We start from the raw sequence: 23,798 nt of genomic DNA, 5'->3' as shown, positions 1-23,798 counted from the left end.
GTCGACCTGACGTCGACTAGTCGCTGGCCTATAGAGGGCGCAACAGGATAGACAATTTCCTGACACAGGCTCTGTTTTGAACAGTTAAAAATGACAAATAAATGCATACTCTGTGAGCTCTCCACAAGACATGTTTGATTACCATCTGGATGCTCAAAATTGATCGGGAGAAAGCACACTTATTGTACACGTAAGTTAATCATCGCGCTAAACTGCGTGCTTCATTGCAACGCGCACACACACACACACACACACACACACAGCCTGATCACGCCGAGATCGGGCGCCTCACACAAAACCATTCAGTAGCGCAGAAATGTATTGTAATCACTGTTCTGTGATTTATCAGAAAATAGCTTAGAAACTGCAGAAATCTGAGAAATATAACGACCATAACACAAGAATTGCTACAAAAGCTGTTATGTAGGATCAATACCCTCATGGGCAGCGCTGTGTCATATGCCATAGCTGTCCTGTGCACAAGAAGACCCGAGTTCGAGACTCAGCTCGAGGCTCATGGTTATTTGTTTATTAATGAATTGAATTTGTATAAAGTATTGAATTTTATATAATGTAGCCTACATTTTTCAATTAGTCTTTTAAAATAGGCATCTGAAATAAGAAACTAAGAGCGATGTATGTTGTCAAAAAGATTTTGCAATACATATCGATATTGATATATCTGAAACTCTTCTCATCTCCCTGACAGCGAGTGACACACAAACCCACCTCCCCTCACCCACCCATTTCATTTGCTCCAAATGAATATTGTTGATGTTACAGAGCTTGAATTTCGGTGTGAGATTGCGTTTATTGCGCATATTTTTAATCATTCCTGATTTTGTGTTTACATTCAAAGTGTACGCACATAAAGCTGCCTTTCAGGACTAAACTGAGGACTAAATATTCACATATTTATTGCAAAAACGGACCAGAAACAGTATAGAAGTATTAACTCATGTTGCATTCCAAGTCTTCTGAAGTCATACGATATCTTTGTGTGAAGAACAGATTTGATCTTCATGTTTTAATCGTTGAAATGATGATCGCGCTCCACATACGCCCTCCATTCATATTTCTCAGTCAAATGATACAAATGGCTCTTCAGCATGATGCCATCGGTCACGAGACACACGAGAGCCAATGCTGTCAAAGCTGACGTTACACTTCTTCCGGCGGCAATATTTGAAATGTATTAATATTCGGCAGATGGACTCGACGTTCTGATCATTTTTGGGGATTTTCTTCACAGAAATCCATCGTTTGGCCTCGGAACACTTGGAATATTTGTAGTTTCTGAATAAATTGTGCCTGTTATATCCTGTTTTTTTTATAATACACAAATGGGTAGGTTTAGGGAAGGGATTGAGTTGTGTTCAAAACGTGTCTGAATAAAAAGAAAAATAAATGTAAATAAATTATGCTGACTGACTCAAACTGACGAATATAAGGTGTTGGAACAGGGAATCCGTGTGTGGACCACGGATGCTGACTGTCATTGACTTTCATAGGCATCACTTCCGTGAACCCATCATGGAATTTTTGGCGATTCCGTGAAACTATCACAGATTTTTGAGTTGAGGATCCGTGTTCATTTCACGGAAATCTGTGAGATCAGGTTGGCTTGGAGAGTATTCATGTAAACACAGTCAGTGTTTGTTTTAAGTGAAGGTAAACAGTTGGGGGAAAAAAAGTGTATTGTTATAATGGTACTGCATCAGGTCTTAAAGTGACAGCAGCCTAATATACCTGCTGCCAAATTATGAGATACTGTTGAAAATATCTATATGTCAGTTTTTCCCCATGGTATCGATGTCAAAATGAATGGCGACAGTAACTCTGGAAAACCACTAGCCACAGTGGCTGATGAGAGAAAAAAAAAGTAATTTAATAAAAGTGTGCTGTGTGACAAAAAAGACAATGGTATATACTCATCAACATCTCCACCCTGACATCCACTTCATCATCAGGTCACAAATGAACAGTTCACTTCTTACTAATCATTATGCAAAGTGGATACCTTAAAGGTCAACTGGGCAAGTGTGAGCCCCATTGGGCAGCATTTCGATTGAACACTTTAAGGTCTAGCCCTCCTCTCGAGAGTGAATTAATGCACACAAACAAGGAGAGGAAAGGTTCATTTGTTTAATAGATGTTAGTTCTTCAGTTAAGCACAAGCGGGAATCCTTTTCAGCCATGTTTTGAATTTGTTGAGACTCTTTTCATATGATTTGAGCCTGTGAGCCATTTCTTTCACTGCTAATGTGATGCAGTTTTGAAAATAAAAATGAAAAGCATCTGCTAAATTAGTGCTTACTTACTGGAGGACATCTGGCATATGTTTTGGGGGAACCAGTCTCGTAGGAGAAATGTTGAAGAGCTCAACAGTAGGGTTCCCAAAGTAGAAATCTCTTAGCGAAATTGATTTTGCACTACAAGCGATAAGTACTATGTGAAGTATTAGACTATGTACAATCCCATAACATGATACACCAATCAGCAGAGCCAGTGTGACCACGGAAATTGTGAGATGAGAACTGCAGGCATCAAGGCTGGGATAAGATTAAAACAAGCAAAATGATGCCAATGGAGTAAGAAAAATAATATGTTTCCGTATTAATTATTTTTATTTATTTATTTTCAAGATGCTATTTTACTTATCGCATGCCATTTTACTTATCTAATAAATGAATCTTGATTAAAAGGGGACTTATTATGCCCCTTTTTACAATAATGTAATATAAGCCTCAGGTGTCTCCAAAATGTGTCTGTAAAAGCTCAAAATACTCCACAGATTTATTACACCATGTAGTAAATGCACTGTAAAAAGTTACCAATTGACTCTCCTAAGGAAACATATTGCTTTAAAAATAAGTCATGAGTAATTGACAGTTCTACATAACTTTTTTTTTTTAATTATGCGTGAAGTTTATTTATTTAATTCTAAGGTAACATGTTTCCTCACTTTTTTAAGTTAAGTTAACTTAAGTAAAGTGATCACTTTTCACCATTTTTGAGTAGAAGAAAAAAAACATGCTGTTTTTGTGCATGTATCTTTAAATGCAAATGAGCTTCTGCTCCCCACCTGCTTTACAGAAGAGGGCAGAGAAAGTACAGCGATTACCTCGGAACACTCACAAAAAATAAAATATCTGTTTGGTTTTGATTAGCATCTCTAGAGCAGTCACGCGACATTTCACTTCTTCATCATCATGAAAGTTTATTTTCTGCATGCGTTTTAAAGCCCTATCAGTCTACACTTGAGATGTGAGGGTTTTCTGAGTGCACACATCTGAAGCACTCACACATAAAACTTGTTGCGCTTAAACTGTCAAATGCACACAAGGTTATGTCGAAAACAGAGTTCACATAAACACAGTTGATTATGTCTGTGAATATAAACAGCAAATAAAGAAATTGCATGCGTAAATTAGATCTGTGTATTGAAGTGAAAGCAGTGTATTATACAGTACCTACTGCTGTTAATATAAATGAAACAACAAAAGAAAAACAAAATCACTCACTGCTCTTGACTGAATAACTTTAGTACCTTTTTACTTGAATGTTGCTGTTAAATGCTCTGGTTGGGAGATAGCAGACTGTGTACAGCTTACTCATGTACATAGTATTCACAACCTTTGCTGTGATGCTCAAAACTGAGCTCAGTTGCATCCTGTTTCCACTGATCATCCTTGACATGTTTCTATAACTTGATCTTAGTCCACATGTAATACTTTCAGTTGATTGGACATGAGTGGGAAAAGCATATACCTGTCTATAAGGTCTCACAGTTAACCATGCATGTCGGAGCTCAAACCAAGCCATGAAATCCAAGGAATTGCCTGTAGACCTCCAAGACAGGATTGTATCGGGGAACAGATATGGGAAAAGGTAACGCCTTTTTTTTCCAGCAGCAGCATTGAAGGTCCCAGTGAGCATCATCCATAAATGGAAGACGTTTGGAACCACCAGGACTATTCCTAGAGCTGGCCACTCGGCCAAACTGAGCGATCAGGGGAGAAGAGCCTTAGACAAGGAGGTGACCAAGAACCTGATGGTCACTCTGACATAGCTCCAGCAGAACAACTTACTGTGCAGCACTCCACCAATCCAGACGGAAGTGACCAGACGGGAGTGACCAGACGGAAGCCACTCTTCAGTAAAAGACACATGACAGCCCTCCTAGAGTTTGCCAAAAGGCACCTAAAAGACTCTCAGACCAAGAGAAACAAAATGATCTGGTCTGATGAAATAAAGATTGAACTATTTTGGCATGAATAGAAAGTGTCATATCTGGAGGAAACCAGGCACTGCTCAACACCTGGCCAATACCTTTCATACAGTGTAGCATGGTGGTAGCAGCATCATGCTGTGGGGATGTTTTTCAGCGGCATGATTGCAGTAATGTACAGAGACATCCTTGATGAAAACCTGCTCCAGAGCGCCCTGGACCTCAGACTGGGGTGAAGGTTCATCTTCTAACAGCACAATGACCCTAGGCTAAGCACACAGCCAAGATGACAAAACAGTGGCTATGGGGCAACTCTGTGAAAGTCTTGAGTGGTCAAGTATATATATACTTGTAAAGATTTCAAAAAAACTTCTTTCAAGTTGTCATTATGGGGTATTGTTTGTAGAACTGAGGAAAAAAGGAATTTAATTTTTTTATTATTCCGATTTTGGAATAAGACTATAACAAACTGTGGAAAAAATGAAGAGCTGTGAATACTATCTGGATGCACTATAAAAGAGGATTTTGCATAATATGCCCCCTTTGATTATCTTTGTATATTTGGACTGGAAAAAAAGACAAAAATACAAAAAGTATTGTTTTGCATCTTAAACGTTTTATTGAATTTTCTCTGGCAGCCTTTTTTCTTTTTTTTTTCTTTTATCCATGATTGTTTGTTGTTTCCAGAACTTCTTTAGCATCCCTTTTGGCTTTTTTAAAGGTTCTATGAACTGTCCCATCAAGTAATTACTTTTCCATTGAACCGTAGAGCAACTTTCTTTCACAAGTTCCCCTCGAGAAAAGATTGGTTGTTTTACCATGTTGTTTGGTCAGTTTACTTGTCTTAGATGGTCACACTGAGGATTGTTTATTGTTGAGAAGGGTTATTCTCTCTAGTTCATTTTAGAAGTCAAACATGGCTATATACTGACATTTGCAAGTAAAGTTGCTTTGAGACACAAAACCTGCAATTCTGTGATGGGTGCTTTACAATTCAGATTCGCTGTTTTCTATTTGACTGCTTCCTCCCTGCTGTGTTGATCTTGTTGGATGTCTTTCTATGTGTTTGACCTTTCTTTTGCTTGGACTACTCCTCATGAAATTACATACATTTGGCTGTGTGAAGCAGTAGACCTTCAAAGGTAGACTATTTTTTCTGAGCCACCAAAGTATTAGATGCTTTAGTCAGACGTAATTGATCATTTCCAATATGCCATTTCTCTCAAGCTGTACTGGCCTATATGTCCTATATGAGTTAAAACAACCCAAGATGGGTTGAAAATGGACAAACCCAGACATTGGGTTTTGAACTCAGTGAATTGACCTATTCAAACAACCCAATTTCTGGGTTTGTCCATTTTCAAACCAACTTAGGTTATTTTTAACCCAGCATTTTTTAGAGGGCATGGCTTTTCATATTGTAAATGTTGACATACAGTGATGTTTGATTAAGGAACAAATCATCCCTTCGAAATTTTAAGAAATGGCTTCGTATAGAAGTTAATATGTAAGAACATTGACAAATATAATGACCATTAATTATTATGTGTTATTATTGTTTTGATTATAATTAAAGATTACATCCATAACGGTTAATAAATGATTAAATAAATCTTTAAATGTATTGTTAATATTGTATTAAAGTATTGATAATATTGTGAGATATTGTAACAATCATTTTAAAACTATTTTTGATTCAGTTTCACTGAAACAATTTTGTATAAAAATAGTACAACATTCTGCACAGGGACATGTTTGTCTGATAACTCGGCTCAAAAGAATCTGCCAGGTATTAAAAAGGTTCAAAGGTGCAGTAAATACATTTAAAATTTTATGAACAAAAAAAATTTGATTTGAAATAAATGCAGTTCTTTTGAAAGTTCTATTCGTAAAATAATTCTGAAAAAAAAAAAATATTAAGCATTAAAATTGTCCTCAACATTGGTAATAATGATAAATGCTACTTGAGCACCAAATCAGTATATTAGAATGTTTCTGGGGATCATGTGACATATTCAAATAGAAAACACTTAAATAAAATAGTAATATTTCATATTAGTTTTAGTTTTGTTTTGTTTTTTTACTGTAATTTAATTGATCAAGTAAATGCTGTCTTGATGAACAGGCTTATTTCAAAGACTTTTGAATTGTAGCCCATGTCATGTTAATAGTTTATTGCTGGGTCTATGCCATTCATCAAGTACATTTTTGTTTAGTTGTTCTACTTGATGTCCTGTTTAAAATTGGGATCTTACAGTAAAATCAGTTGAGACCCAGTGATCTAAAACACACAGGGCAATTCAGTGGTCCAGAGGTGTTTGTTTTCCAGATGGTCGCCCACCTAGCATGGTTTTCGGAAAACTCCCAGTCATAGTAAAGGAAGTCGTGAGAAACAGGATTTGCAGCAAAAAGTAAAATTGATGAGGGAGATCACGGAGGTGATGCTGAAAGAGAGAGTGATGTGTTGGCAAAGTTCTCTGCAACCCCCCCGTCTGGGCATGCGCGAGTGTGCGCATGCGCCACCGACCTTCCTACACACTCTTGCAAGTCTCTCCCTATCTTTTTATCTCTCTCTCCCTCTCTCTCTCTCTCAGGCAGGGATGCGCTCTACCAGTCTCTCGCGTTCACATTTCCTCCCTCTCCATCACAGACTCTTCTTCCCTTCTATCATCGGTGTCTATCTATCTCTGCATCATGCAACAATGACAAACCCGTACTAATTAGCTCTCTGCCGGCGTGTCATGTTTAGGTGAGTGAACACGAGTGACGGCAAAGTCAGCAAAGTTCCGAGCCAAGATGGAAGAGCAATGCCCTCCGCCCCCAGCCGATAGCTTTTCCATTCTCCTCTACAGCAGAGAATGTAAAAAGAATCACAAACCCGTGGAATTTTTCTTCTTCCCGTTATTAACGGGTGGCTTGTGTGATGAATGGTGGTGGGGAGATACTGACAGCTCACCTGTAGCCCGCACTCGGACGGCATTAGGTTGCGTTTAAAGCACAGGATTGCACAAAAAAAATAAAAAAATACACAGACACGCTCTTCTGATGAATAATGATTGACTGCCTCTGAAAGATCTGCGTCAGTTGTAGCTGCAGCTTTCTGAACTGTGCCGCAGGCAATTACTTTGTTTTATATTTAAAAAAAAAAAAAAGAGGAGAAGGATACGGATATGGAGGAAGAGAGAAGAGAGAGCCTGGAAAAGATCACAGTGCCATCTAGTGGACGCTGCCAGTGGAAGATGTTGTTGTTTACAGGAAAGGTAATTAAATTACCCCATTAACTCAGCTTGAGTTTTTTCAGGGAAAAAAAAACTGTGTGTGGGAGGTAACTGAAGCAAGGTTAGCTATAAAACATGTCTATATTCGTATACTGCCAGCAGTCGGGTAACTACTTTATTTCACAATTTATCAGAGCAGAAGTAGTTCCACTGAGAAGCACAATCTTTCAAAGGTTAATGATGGAGACCCTCGACTATATTTCCTTATTACAGGCCTCATCTTTAACCTCTTCAAATCAAGCTCCTATCCATGCAACGGATGCATAAATCCTCATGTCACATTCCAGTTCGTACTGTATTAGCATTGTATAAAATGTCATGACATTGCAGATTTTATGTAGGAATCAATCAGGGATCCCTTTATGGATTTCCCTGCTCCTGCATTTAAAACATTCATCTCTGTGTCGGCTGGAGCGGCGAGGGCTAAAAATATCCCGCTTTAGGATTAACGGACAACAATGCAGGGTAGGAAATCTACTTTGCACCCCGATCAATAGGTAGGCCATGGGTTTCCTGTCAAGTGCGTCGGCAACCTCTTTAGTCATTCAAGCCCTTTCAAACCGCTCCCGAGTTCACACTGGAATCTTTGTGTCCCGCCAATTTCTAATTTCACAATATTTTGGTTGGAGGATTAGCCATGGAGCACTATTTCTTTGGAGTCGGAAGAAGAGGGCTCAGGGAGAAAGAAAAAGAGGAAATCTGTTTCCATAAGGGGAAGGTTTTTGAAAAACGCAATTTATTCCTCTTGCTTTGAGGCCTGATTTATTTCATATCACGGTCTAAGCTGCAAACCAGAGAACTTACCTGGCCGGTTGAGAGAAAGTGAATTGGAAAAGCTTATCTCCGAGGTGCACTTACTCCCAGGTTGGGGTGTTTTTAAGGCTGATTATGGCATTTGCCGAGTGTGAATATGAGATGAGTAGTTGTGCATGAGTCAGCACATATAAATCAGTGGGTTCAATGCTCCTATTAGCAAATGTGAAGCTGGGAGCTGCAGAAAACAGGTATTATGCTCATGAACGCACAGCATGTTCACAGGCCTCCCACCACTCAGGAGTATTAAACATCCCTACACAAATATGCTATTGAGGAGTCATGATACATTGATGGTATCGGATGTTATTCCTGTGGTATTTTGATATATAGCACAGCGTTGAATAATTATTGTATTCATATGGGAGAATCTCACAAAACCTGTCACATTTCACCCCAAACTTTAGGGAAAAGCAAATGGAAATTACGTATTACATTAAAAATTGTCTGTTAATGGGTCCATTCGTAATTTTTGTGACAATTAAACACACACACACACACACACGTTGTGTTTTCGTGTTTTACGGGGATATTGCATAGACAATGATTTTTATACTGTACAAACTGTTTATTCCATCCCCTAAAATGTCCCCACAAAGACAAGGATTTGGGTAATGTGGGGACATTTTGTCCTTATAACTTGGGGTTTACCAGGATACACACACACACACTTGAAATGAAATATAATACAATCTATTTTTTCTTTCTTTAGCAAGGCCACATTAAATTATTCCTCAGATTGTAATTTTTGTATTTATTTAACTTTATATTTTTATACATATAAATTCCATACACACAAACACACACACACTATATATATATATATATATATATATATATATATATATATATATATATATATATATATATATACACACACACACACACACATATACACACACTCACCTAAAGGATTATTAGGAACACCATACTAATACTGTGTTTGACCCCCTTTCGCCTTCAGAACTGCCTTAATTCTACATGGCATTGATTCAACAAGGTGCTGAAAGCATTCTTTAGAAATGTTGGCCCATATTGATAGGAGAGCATCTTGCAGTTGATGGAGATTTGTGGGATGAACATCCAGGGCACGAAGCTCCCGTTCCACCACATCCCAAAGATGCTCTATTGGGTTGAGATCTGGTGACTGTGGGGGCCATTTTAGTACAGTCAGCTCATTGTCATGTTGAAGAAACCAATTTAAAATGATTTGAGCTTTGTGACATGGTGCATTATCCTGCTGGAAGTAGCCATCAGAGGATGGACATGGTCAGAAACAATGATCAGGTAGGCTGTGGCACTTAAACAATGCCCAATTTGCAATAAGGGGACTTACGCTTGCCAAGAAAACATCCCCACACCATTACACCACCACCACTAGCCTGCACAGTGGTAACGAGGCATGACGGATCAATGTTCTCATTCTGTTTACGCCAAATTCTGACTCTACCATCTGAATGTCTCAACAGAAATTGAGACTCATCAGACCAGGCAATATTTTTTCCAGTCTTCAACGGTCCAATTTTGGTGCAAATTGTAGCCTCTTTTTCCTATTTGTAGTGGAGATGAGTGGTACTCGGTGGGGTCTTCTGCTGTTGTATCCCATCTACCTCAAGGTTGTGCGTGTTGTGGCTTCACAAATGCTGTGCTGCATACCTCGGTTATAATGAGTGGTTATTTCAGTCAAAGTTGCTCTTCTATCAGCTTGACTCAGTCGGCCAATTCTCATCTGACCTCTAGCATCAACAAGGCATTTTCGCCCACAGGACAGCCACATACTGGATGTGTTTCCCTTTTCACACTATTCTTTGTAAACCCTAGAAATGGTTAAGTGTGAAAATCCCAGTAACTTAGCGGATTGTGAAATACTCAGACCGACCCGTCTGGCACCAACAACCATGCCATGCTCAAAATTGCTTAAATCATCTTTCTTTCCCATTCTGGCATTCAGTTTGGAGTTCAGGAGATTGTCTTGACCAGGACCACACCCCTAAAGCATTGAAGCAACTGCCATGTGATTGATTGACTAGATAATTGCATTAATGAGAAATTGAACAGGTGTTCCTAATAATCCTTTAGGTGAGTGTATATATATATATCAGGCATTGTCCCACTTTTCCTGTCAAAACAGCCCTGACACACCAAAGGTGTGCTGTGGTATCTGGCACAAAGATGTTAGCAGCAGGTGCTTTAAATCCTTTGAGTTGCGAGGTGGGGCCTCCATGTATAGGACTTATTTGTCCAGCACATCCCACAGATGCTCCATTGGAATTGGATTGAGATCTGGGGAATATATACAGGCTAATTAAACACCTCAAACTCGTTGTGCTCCTCAAACCATTCCTGAACCATTTTTGCTTTGTGGCAGGACACATTATCCTGCTGAAAGAGATCACAGCCGCCAGAGAAAACCGTTTCCATGAAAGGGTGTACATGGTCTGCAACAATGCTTAGGTGAGTGGTACATGTAACATCGACATGGATGGCAGGACCCAAGTTTTCCCAGCAGAACATTGCCCAAAGCATCACACTGCCTCCGTCGGCTTGCCTTCTTCTGTGTTTTATGTATTTGATATATTGTATCAATGTATTTATTTTTTACTAAACTTTAATTTTCTTTTCTTTCTTTTTTCATTTATCATACATTTCATTTATCACACAAATACTGTATCAAGGTTTGCACAATATATATTAGATATAATTTGATAATTAATGATTAGCAGAGTGTATATGTTGGATATGTTTTTGTGGAATTCAGCCTTATATTATAACTTTTAGATAATCTACTGCAAGGGAGTAAAGACCACTGAATTACCATGGTACATGCCGAAAGAACATTGCAGTACCAAAATTCTTTTCTGTAAGTGAATGCAAACAGGGCAAGCCAACTGCTCATTCCCAAATGCACATTTTGCCCTCTTCGGGTTTAGCTGTTATTTCCGACCTGTGAGCAGCCTTCTGGCAAATAGTGAATTCCACACCAGACTTAGATCAGAACTCATTCTGATGCTGTGTTCATACTGTGTTCACACAAAAGAGCTGCTAGGTTACAGATAAGCAAATGGTTTGACTTTAGGATTTGCATAATTATATAACATACAAGAGTTAATGTGTTGAATGAAGGTGGCAACTACTTAGATGAACGGACATTGCATTAGCATTGACACCAGACAGTTGCTATCAGTGTTCATCTATTTCTTTCACAGTCACTTCCTGAGGGTGTGAGAAAGATTTGCCATCTTCATACAGCATCAGATATGAAAATCTAGGCAGACATAATCTCTAATAAAAGTCATGCCACTTTGAAAGCACATTTTTCATATACATCTTGATTTCGTGGGTCTGGTACTTTTCATTCAGTTTGTGTTGTGCTGGTGTTTTTCTCAATAGATTTTGTCCGAGGAGAGTGCTGAACCCAAGCAGAAGTCAAAAGAAATGAATGGACCTCTAGCTTGTGAAATATTCATGCACCGTATACCCCCAAAACTCCTCTGCCATTTGCAGGGGGCAAAACAATGTTCCTCTGTCTCTACTTCATGTCACAGGCCTTAAAGGAACAGTTCGCTTCCAATTTTGTATCATTTGCTCTTGTCACTCTGATTGTTTTATTTTAGTCACATAACACATACTAATTTTATATCGCTTTTTTACCTTTTTGAAGCTCCGATGATTCATGGAAGAAAGAAAACAATACAGGTTTGACATGCCGAATGACGACTGAATCGCTTTGGAGTGGACTGTCTCTTTAATAGCTTTCTCAGGGCCAAAAAAATGAAGGGTATTATACACAAACACACACCATTTGTGCCCTTACAATGTCTTAGCACACAGAATATGAATATAAGGTCTATAGAGAGCCAAAACAATCCATCGAGGAGGCAGTCAAGGAGTCCGGCTCATTTTTCTGCTGTCTACGGGGAGTTGAAAGGGATGAGCAAGTAAAAATCACCAGCCGTTCTTTGCATAATTCAAGCACCCTGCAAAAAATGAATTAATGATCTCATCAGAGTGCTATTGTGTACACTAACTGTGTAAAATATGCCCAAGCAATTCGTCTGCAACTGCAATGTGAGTGCTTATTGTAACATGACACTGGTAATTAAAGGTTTGTGTGACAGTACATTGTAGAACAATGCACACTTCCACAGCTAGTGGGTACAAACAACAGCACAATCCTAATAGCCAGCTTACGTTGCCTAGATACAGTTGCTGTAATTGTCACAGATGCATGGTTTTACTGTGAAAGATAATTATGTTTTGTTTTTGTTCGTTTTTTATTTTAAACTGCAATGCATTTGCCACCCCCAAACTTCACGTTTTCCCTGACACCTTTGCCACCTACATCCACAAACGCATTGGATTCGTTTTGCACAAATGGGATTGATTAATCTGAGAGATATTATTTGGAACTGGTGGTTCGTGATCCAAAAATGTCTCACAGGTCTTGAAAGGTCACGGCCGGCATGGAAAAAAGCAATGCCAAATAGAAATAATAATGTTTAAAAAAATTGTTTCTCAACTTTTAAGAGGGAGGAAGTTCTTTCCATCCACTCATTCTCACTCATCCCTTATCCCATTCAGCATTCATATTCGCCATCTTAAACATATTCCCAAAAATATCTTTTTCAGCATCTTTAAAATCAATATTTTGATCGCTGACAGCTTCTTCACCAGATCCACCATCAATGTGACAGTGACACTAATATTTGATTGCGTTCAGTTCTTGCTCTGCAGTATATATATATATATATATATACTTACAATGTTACACACCTCAGGTCGCTATAGCGACCCTATACATATTTTCCTGTTATTTTCTCTTTTTTTATAAACAAAATATGGGAAAACAGGCAGCCTTTTATCATTTTTATATATTTTACTTTTTCATTATTATTATTTTTTATAATGAATTGATTGAGGAATACTAAGTCTGGTGTGTAATCATGATGATAGCTTTGCCATCACAGAAATAAATTACATTAAAATACATTTAAATGTATTACAGTTATTCTAAATGTTTTTACTGTATTTTTGATCATACAAATGCAGCCTTGGTGAGCATAAGATATTTATTTCAAAAGTATTAATATATAGCATATTATATTTAACGTTATTGCAACATAATAGTATGAATATATACAAATGTTTGTTTTTAAGATCAACTTTTTTAAAACATGCTTTTTTGAATAATGAGAGTGTGAGTGATACAACTAAGGATTGATGGAGGTCTAAAATACATTATTTGCACGTCAGCAGCACTTAAAGTGTTTAAAATTCAAATTAGTTATAATTCATTAGATGTCTAATTGGTTATGCTGTGGATATATGCATAAGCAATTATACAGCAAACAACAGCTAAGCCGAGTTCTACAGATCATTAATCTACTCGAGCGCAGTTCTGTCACGGTAGTTCAAAGCATTTATGTGTGCGAGCGTCTTCCCTTCCTTGATGCAATACAGACAGTCCTGAATCTGCTCACATCTGAACACCAGAAAAGAGTTCTCAATCCCGAAGACAACTTGTGTCTGAAATTCCCAAGCTTCAGTGCACATCGTCCTATTCTTTCCCTCTTATCTCCAAGGAACTTGGCAGCAGAGCCGACTTCTCTTCCTTTGTAAGGGATTTGTGGCAAGTGGATAATTGACTGATCGAGAAAACACTCGAAGGAAACCAATTAATGGCATTCTCCGCCGTAGCATTGCCACTGCCTTGATTTGCAGTCGAGTTTATTATCCCAGCCAAGGCATTAAGTATTAATGTATACCCCAGCACGACTCTGAGGGGTTTAGTAAGAGTGTTTAGTTTTGTTCTGCATCGGATTGTCAGGAACACCTGCTTTGGGGGTTTCAGATTGGGTTGCTTTCACAATTATTATTTATATATGGAACTATCTGTTGCTGTATGCTTATAGTTTAAATTATCTACTTTTAGTGGTAAAATACAATATATTTAATTTTTTACAAAACAGCATGTTTGGCGATGACAGCCTTTATTTAGAAGTATCGTCACATGTTTGGTTGAGCTGTTCTATGTATTTTTTATTTTTTATTTTTTTTTGTATGAGAAATATTTAAAGATATTTTTGTTTTATGTATAATTGTAGAAATATTTTAATTAATATTTTTTTTCTTTATATGATGTTTATATATTAGTATTAAACGTGTGTTAAATTCAAGTGTGCTGACTAAACAGTAATAAAGCAAACTAATATAAGTACAGTACAATCGTATATAAAATGGTAAAAGGTATAAATTGGCCTGAAACGCCTGTAGTCTGAGCCCGACATAAGTGCCCACTGAAATGCCTTGAAATGCGCAGCATTATTATCGTTGACCTAATTTCTACTGAAACAGGAAGAAGGGGCGGGACATCAAACGGCTCCTCCCCCTTTTTTTTTTTTATAAATGGCCAGTAGCGTGTAGTTTATTTCACTTCCAGCAGTAATATTACCAATAACACCGTTATGGATTTTACCTCAACCAAATATAGACCTAGTCTTATTGGAATCAAGACAAGATAAAGACCAGATGATGTTAGAAGCAGAGATGACAAAAGAATATATTGGGACTAAATATGAACAATATATACATGTATTTACAGATGCATCGAAGGATCCACAGAATGGACAGGTGGGGATAGCATATGTCATTCCAAGGTTGAAAATGGCAAAAGGGGAAAGGATATCAGATCATGTCTCTGTGTTTACAGGAGAGTTACTAGCAATTATGGTAGTAATGATTAAAATAAATGAAATGGGACTAAATAAAACTTTAATATGCTCAGATTCAAGTTCAGCCTTGATGTGTCTGGAAGCTCAAAAGTCAGAAACTAGACAAGATATAGTTTTGGAGATATTACAGATACTGTTTATGATGCAGCAGACAGATAAGAAAGTTCAGTTTTTGTGGGTTCCGGCACATGTTGGAGTGTCTGGAAATGAAGCGGCAGATAAATTAGCAAAACACGCTATGGCAAATGAAACTATAGATAATCAAATTAGATATAGCAAATTAGAAGTTAAATCAATAATAAAAAGGGACATATATAAAAACTGGCAATCATATTGGGATAATGAGCAAAAAGGCAGACATTTACATTTGATACAACCATTGGTAGGTAGAGGAAGGCATTCAAGTGGGAGAAGGAAGGTAGACTGTATTATTTCTAGACTAAGATTGGGACATACAGGACTTAATTCAACAATGCATATAATAGGAAAACATCCCACAGGTTTATGTGAATGTGGAATTAGAGAAACAGTGGAGCATGTACTTATTAATTGTAATACATATGCAGAGGAAAGAAGAAAGATATTGGAAGAATTTCAGAAGAAAGGTGAGCAACAAATAACATTAAAGAAGCTTTTAAACTCAGTTGAAGGGGGTAGATTAACAATACAATTCTTAAATGGAACAAATTTGATTAACAGAATATAGATGGGGTATTGTGTTGTTATTATTAGGAGTATTTCTTTATTATAATTATCCCTCTCTGGAATGTGAAGGACTTGGGCTGTAGATGGAGGAGCTGAACACGCAGCAACATTGAAAGCATAAGTTTGGATTATTCTAGAAGGGATATAATGCCTCTGATTCATTACCTACAGTAGATGGCGGTAATGCTCTTATTAAGAATGCGAACCGCCAATAAGCCGAAGAAGAAGAAGAAGAAGAAGAAGAAGTTTATTTCACAGCTCAGCCAGAAAGCCGCAGCTCCCCCTAATCTCAAGCCCCTTCTTCTCCTATCTTCTCCAAATCGCTTTAAAATATAGTATTCTGTACAAAATCAAATGGGTACGATTCGCTTTCAGGTCTGCGCCGATGGGTAGGCCATACGTCGGGATTTTGGCTGAACAGTCCGGATTTTAAGTCCCCTGTCCGGCGTCACCTCGAATTTTAACATTTAAATGTAACACTCATTTGTCCTCCTTTTATGACTTGCGCTGATTCGGCCTAAAAAATATGCGCTAGAATCTTTATGGGGATGCAGCATGGCGTCTAAAGCCATAAGATCTCTGGTCACACAAATGATTGGCTGAAAGAAGTGTCAAATAAATATCTGGTATATCATTGGTTAAAAACGTAAACAAGCACAACGTTCTGGCTATGTCATATAAAGTTACATCCTGAAACGTCAGACCTCATTTAATCTGAAATGGACAAAAGAGCACAAATTTATATCAGAAAGCACACTGGTTCGCTGTGAAGTGGATGTTAGTAGACAAGAAAGAGCCGCCACTGTCCGAAAATGCCAGCATGGAAAAACATAAAAGTAACCGACGAGTCGCAGGTACGTCTTCCCTCTGGTCAATAAAAGAAAGTTCGTAGAATAAGGATGAAGTAGACTCTGTGTTTATTCAGAACTTTCATTGTACGAACAAAATAAGGTCACGCTCACAGCACACTCAACAACTCAGAGGAATATAACTTGTTCACAGCAATCTTTCTCCAACTCAACGTTTTCGTGCAGTTTCGTGTATTTATTTTTCGCATTTATTATTTGGTATTTCAGTTATTTCCAGAAGTCCAGAAATGTTAGGCCTACGTTTTCAGGCACTGTGCACTTTTGCAAGACAGAAACGGACATCACAGACATGAAACAGACATCACAATGTCTTAAATAAAATAAAATAAAAATAAATTAAAAAAATTGCCTCTTATACATAACATAGGTCTACACCATGGTATTGTAGATCAAATTGTGGCAGTAAATAGAGTAGGCTATTTCAGAATCACTGTATCATCGATATGATGAACAAAATTGCATTGTAGTTATGAGTAGCCTACACCATGTCCTATGCAAATATTCTTGTCTTACTAAAGGCCATGAAGTGTCTTCCTTTTTGAATCCACTCTGTGCTAACATGTCTCTGGACTGTGTGCGTGCTGTGACAGTTTGTGTGACACTAATGTGAGACCAGACTTCATTAACCCCAATGGAAAGCAAATTTACACTGTCTGAATTGTTCCCTATCCCTCATATCAGTGTTTCCCAACATTTTTTCAGTCATGCATACTGAGCTTTTTACACTGTTAAAGACTTGGATTCCCATCCTAAACATAGACAAAGTTTCAAAAACTAATGTTGGACGTCTGATGGAGTATTTCTGTGTTAAAGATACTCCTTCCGGTTTCTCACAAGTTTCGGAGAGTTTTTTTCGAGTATGGCTCGACTTGACGTTAATAGAGCGGAAGGTCCTTGTATGGGCCGTACGGGCTCTTCTCCCGTTAGGGCGCGCGCGTGACTAGAGCGAGAGAGGAAATGCACGCCCATAAACTCTCTCAGGTGCAGAGCCACTCGTCCGTGAACACTTATGCACGCCCATGCACGCCCATGCACGCTGCCTTCACGGAATGCTGTGCTGAAGCGTTGAAGTCACCCATAGGAATAAAGTGGAGTGTGGCGCTCGCGCGCCACACTCCACTTTATTCCTATGGGTGACTTCAACGCTTCAGCACAGCATTCCGTGAAGGCAGCGCTGCATTTGAAGCGTTTTGAACGCAGAAATGACGGGAAGCTTCACAACATTGCTTTAGTCGCGTCGCAAAAGTGGATCTCCACCGTTAACTGCTGTCAGGACTTCACCAAATCATACCAAAGAAGTGTGTTTTTGACAGACGGTCCCAGCGATAAAGGTTCGGTCCTGCTTTGGAAGCAGCCGGTGAGTAAAACTGCTTCAAATGTCTATGCTGTTGGCTATCATCGCGTGAGTAAACAAAGTAAAGCCGTTTTGCTTGCTACTGCTAAGGTTTAGTCACATACAGTAGTCCATAAACTGAATCATGTCCTCATAAACTGCGAGTAAAGACACACAAATGTTGACAGGTCACTAAATACAGTACATACCACAGAGACGGACGTCCTGTGTTGCTGTTTCTCCTGTTCAATTTATTTCAGCCTCCGAATGATTCTGGATCATATCTGTATTAGCTGAGCTCGATAGCCATGAGTTATGGTAAATGGACTGCATTTATATAGCGCTTTTATCCAAAGCGCTTTACATTTTTGCCTCACATTCACCCATTCATACACCGACGGCGGTGTCAGCCATGTAGGGCGCCATCCAGCTCGTCGGGAGCAGCTGGGGTTAGGTGTCTTGCTCATGGACACCTCGACACTTGGTCAGGTGGAACCGGGGATCGAACCACCAACCTTTCGGTTTGTAGACAACCTACATGAACCACTGAGCCACTGCCGCCCCTGAGTTTCTCCACGCTTGAGGACGTCACCGCTTTGTTCGCGATCGTCATTCTTTAGCTCTGCCCACACGATACGCCTCCAGGCGCTCGTTTTTTCCGGAAAGACTCTGTACAGCCTATATTTTTTTTATAAATATAATAAAACTAAAGACTTTTCAGAGATATGAAGGATGCAATACTACTCTATAGGAACTCAAGATTGACTGAAACTGAGTGTTTCACCCCCCCTTTAAGCTAGGGGTGTAATGGTACAGATTGTTCATGGTTTTGGATTGTATCTGGGTTTTAGGTTCACTGTTTTGGTACGGTTCGGTATTTTCTATGTTCATGGAAAAAAGGACAACTATCAAATAAAAATTAAGAACAAATAACTTAAATACAAGCAGCAGCACAAATAAATACTATCAAGCAAAGATACTAATTAAATAAATAATGCTTTTCAGGTTTTTCAGGTCTAACATTAGTTTTTAGGTACAGAAATTGAATAAAATAATCAAATGTAAAATAACTGCATATTTAACTGTTTAAATTAAAGATTAATCCTAATTAAACTTACAAAAGCTGTTCAATCAGAAACATTGGTTCGGGCTTTACACGATGACGACAGCGCAGCGACGGTGAAGCAGGTTTTGTACATTACAAAGATGGATGCTGCCGTGGACCATCACTTGTTCGAATCAGCTATCGTGTCTGTTTTAAGCAATTTAAACTTTTCCTTTTCGTTAAAACCCGAGCAAAGAGCAACACTTGGTTACCAGATGTGGATTACACCTGTGATGAGGAGGATGGGGAGTGTGATCATGTGCTAACACACAGTGATTCTGTGATTATTTCCTCACTGGATAAGGTAAAACAAAACAAAAAAATATATATATATTGTAAATAAATAACTAGCATAAATATGCTCAAGTCTGATAATGTTCTAACACATCTGAAATGAACTTGAATAAAGTTTGTGAGAGACAATTTTCTAGAGACTCAATAATATTTTCTTCTCAAAATATTGCAAATTGCATTCTAATCACATTACAAATGCCTTACAATGGGGGCAAATGCCATCAGGGCTTGATGTTCTCTGCTGGACTGTCAATCCGAGATGTTTCAGTCGGTCTGAGATGCTATTAAGGTTTCCAAATTTTGCGAAAATGTTGATGGAGTGGCGGTGGACACCAGCTATTATCATATTTCTTTTACAACAAAGGCAAAAGTCGTCAGAAGCCATTGCAAAATCTTCCTCGAAATCACAACCAGAGAATTGCTGTCAGAGTCTCAGATGTTTGTCTATGAAGCTTTGCCAGAACATAACTCAGTTACTACTGAGAATGGTCTGGTTTTAACCAGGCTATCAGTGAGTGGAAATCAGTGCTAAAATCATACAGTGTATAGCCTATATTAGACTTTATGCTAGGTTGTTTAACAGAACCGCAGAGCAGTGCTAATCTGACAAATAATTAGCCTAACTTATAGACAACAAATAGGATATTCCTATGTAAAAGTATTTGAAAATGTTCTAATTATGTCTACATCAGTAAGAAGGCGATATTATGAAATGAAAATTTCTCAACGACAGCTGTGTTTAATATCCACTGCTGCATTGATTCAGTACAATGGCGACGACAACGACGACAGTTGTTTTACCCACGGTGGAGGAGAGCGTCGGGAGGAGAGGCTGACACAAAAGGACTTGATTAAAGAATAAACATTGAGGGTAATAATTAAGAAGCGTTAATGAGGCGTGCAGGTCTCATCGCCTCTGCTCTTCCAGCCCTTCAGGGCCAGGACAGGCACTAGACAAGAGATTCCTAATTACACGACACAACTGCTGTCCTGACAATAGCCGTGATGACAATAACTCCAATGAGACACCGAACAGTGGAGAAAACTCAGCCTACAGTGTCACGAATGGATTAGTTGTCAGCCACTGGGAACAAGTACTTATGTTTTAAGAGCCTATTAAAAACTAGATTTTTACAATTCAGAGGAATATGTGAGTGTTTTTTGCCCATGTAAACTCACAGGCATGAGGCTTGCGGATATATGGCTGGCTGCTAGAGCATCGCTGTGTGGTTGTTTAGGCATTCTGAGTGTTCTTAGTGTGTTGCTATGTAGTTGCTAGGGTTTTCTCTGCTGTGACGTACTGGAATAGTACATCAAAAAGCCCATGCTCAAGTAAAGTAAACAAACATGGCAGATGATGGGCAGGAATAAATGGCAATAATAGTGTTTGGACTGCTTTTTATAAAGCAAATTCTGAAAACTAAAGAAAATTGTTTGGATGAAGTCATGTTTAGGCACATTGTGGAACACTTTTCTTGTGATGCTCTTTTATCTTGTGGAGTTCCCCAGGGATCTATTTTGGCTCCTATTCTTTTTTCTTTCTACATGTTCCCATTTGGTTTTGTTTTTAGGAAATATGTGCTGTCATTCCATTGTTGTGATGTTGACACTAAGGGCCCTATCATACACCCAGCAAAACTGCTAGTTTCAGCCAGACGCATTTTTACATCCAGCGCCACGTTGTTTAAATAGCAAATGCACTCGGCCCATCTGTTCGCCCATAGGCGTTCTGGACTGAAAAAGAAGTGTGTTAAAGTGCATTGCTGGCATGTTGCTATTTTGAGGCAACTGAAAATGATTGCATATTGATAAAGTCAATAGCACAGTTTTTTTTTTTGTGTGTGTGTGTGTGTGTTATTTAAAGTAGTAGTAATATTTTAAAGGCTTTTAAAGGAAATAGGAGATGAGACTCTGATTGGTTTATTGCAAGTTATGCTCAAAACACACCAATGACTTATTAAGAGAATAGATACAACTCTTTTAGACAATGTGCCGGGCACGCCGACCATTTTTCCTGTCGTTAAACCAGCAAAAGTGGATTCAGGCACAACCTAAGTGCACTTGCGCTGTGCACTTTAGACCATGCGCTCAGATCGTTAAAATAGAGCCCATGTGTGCCACACTGGTTCTGAAAAGTAAAGCCCAAACGTTTTGATCACCCCAGGTGGCTGGTCCCAGTATAGGTGTTAAACCCTGCCCTCTCTTCACTTCACGCTCACTTCTGCACAGACTCTGGTTCCTGAGTTCAGAGTTCTCTTCACTCTCTTCCTTTGTGGAATAGTGAAGCTGTCCCAATATGGTGCTGATATCTTGCACTGATTCAGGAAATTGGGACATTGGAGGATTGGAGGATTCACTTTTCTACCGTGGAAGAGACTGAAGGTGCATCGTCCATCTGTATTACAGTCTATGGATGACAGCCAGATTTATCTGCCTTTAAAACAAAATTCGGATGGTGTGGACACTCATGGCCTGTTTGACAGATATAAAGGCTCTAATATAAAGATATTGTCTCTAAACTTTTTGAATCGCAATGATAGTAAAACAGAAATACGATTGTATTTAGACGTTCAGATTCACTGAATGCTCCCAAAATAAACCTTGGTGGGCTGTCTTCTTGTGTGAAGCCATGGGTTAAAAATCTGGGTGTTGTTTTTTTATGAATCTCTGAAATTTGATAAGTAGATAATACTTTTTTCAGCTCAGAATGTTAACAAAAGTAAATTAATTTCTTTCTATTAATTTATCTCCCCCAGGCTGGATTACTGGAGCCTAATTTACTTTATGTTGTGATTAGCCATTCAACTCTGTCCCGATTCAAAATGGCCAGTGCTTTACAGGGTAGATCTTAAACTGGTATGGCTCTATTATACCTGTTTGACCTACTGACTGAGCATCATCCATCTAGATCACTCTAGTCATCCAAACAGAAACTGCTGTCCATGCAACTCATTTTATTAATACAATGTATTTCTAAGTGAAACGAGAAAACAATTTAGAGCCAGATTATCGGAATTTGAAGAAAGATTACAAAGAAAAAAGTGATTCTGTCTTCTTGAGAATAGCATGCAGTGATGAATCAAGCACAATGTGTTGAACATGCATCAAGTTTGCTTTTTTTAAATTTATTTTTTATTTCTCAATTTAGACACTCGGAATGCACATAAATCCTCTTACAGTAATTTGTCTAGAACTGATCCTTCTAGTGTAACTGAACATGTTGTCACAACAGCCCCCGACAACTCTCGCTCCATAATCAAAGATCCGTCTGTCTGCTAACATTCTACCATATGTGAGCAATGACAAGCATTATTGCCTAGAAATGCAAAATCTCATAACTTCAAGAGTAGAAGCGAGAGGACGAGAATGCATGGGCAGAAAGTACTAAGAAACAGAAAAGAAGCGGGGAAATAAATAGAAGGAAGCGTTAGCATCGATCCAGAGAGCAAGAAAGACACAAAAAAAGAGGCAGAATATTTATTATGCGCTTGAAAGATGTCTGGGAAGTGCGCTTTGGGGAAGTTTACAAGCCTGTGTCGTGATACTGACATTGTGAGACTCGTTAGAGCTGTTTGGAAAAGTTTAGCCAAGAAGTCATGTCAAGATCCCAAAATATTTCCCTCATTTTTAAACTCAGTGCTGCTGCACTCTAAAAACTAATTCAGAGGACCTTTAGTCATTACTTAAATATATATATATTGTTGTGAAATAAAAAATCAAGTTCTGAGAAACTATTAGACTTTTTAATTGTAATTGTTATTTTATTGAGTTGGGATGACACACAAATTATGCCTATTGATGAAATATACTATCATGACTTGTCAGAGTTTAACATTTTCAGTTAATCAAGAAACAATTTAATTTTAAGTTCTGTTAATGTAAAAAAACAATTTGATGACGTGCAAACAGCTAGCCCACAGTTTCCGCGCGCAAGGCCATGCAACGAGACGAGTGAAGCATGTGGTGAATGGTAAGTAGTTTTATGCTTAATTACACATATTCGCATTCGCTCAGGATTCAGTTGGTGACAGCCTTCAGTGGTCGGCAACTGGCGGCCCGCGGGCCAAAAGTGCATGGCCCGCCAGCGATAATAAATGGCCCGTGGCGCGCCCGCATCTGCCGAATCTGGCAGATTGTTTTGATAGCGGCTGGTTCTGAAATATATCTGTCAGTGTAACGGAGGCGAGTTAATGAGAACTGTGCAGGTAAACTACCGTTATTTCAAGAGACGATCACTTCGTCTAGTGGCCAGTGGAACGTTACGCAGCGTTTAGTCTCATCGTTAGAGCGTCAGACTCCCGTGCAGAATAGACTCAGAGCGGGAAGTGCGAATTTATATCAACATTCAATCAATTTTGTCTTTAGTGATTTTGCCTTTTTTTTTTAAATACAGCAACATTTTAGCAGTAATGTTTTATTTTAGGATAAATTCAGAGCTT

The sequence above is a fragment of the Pseudorasbora parva genome, chromosome 4 (genome assembly GCF_024679245.1).
Source record: "Pseudorasbora parva isolate DD20220531a chromosome 4, ASM2467924v1, whole genome shotgun sequence".
In the NCBI taxonomy this organism is placed as follows: Eukaryota; Metazoa; Chordata; class Actinopteri; order Cypriniformes; family Gobionidae; genus Pseudorasbora; species Pseudorasbora parva.
Note: the sequence above shows the minus strand (reverse complement) of the source record.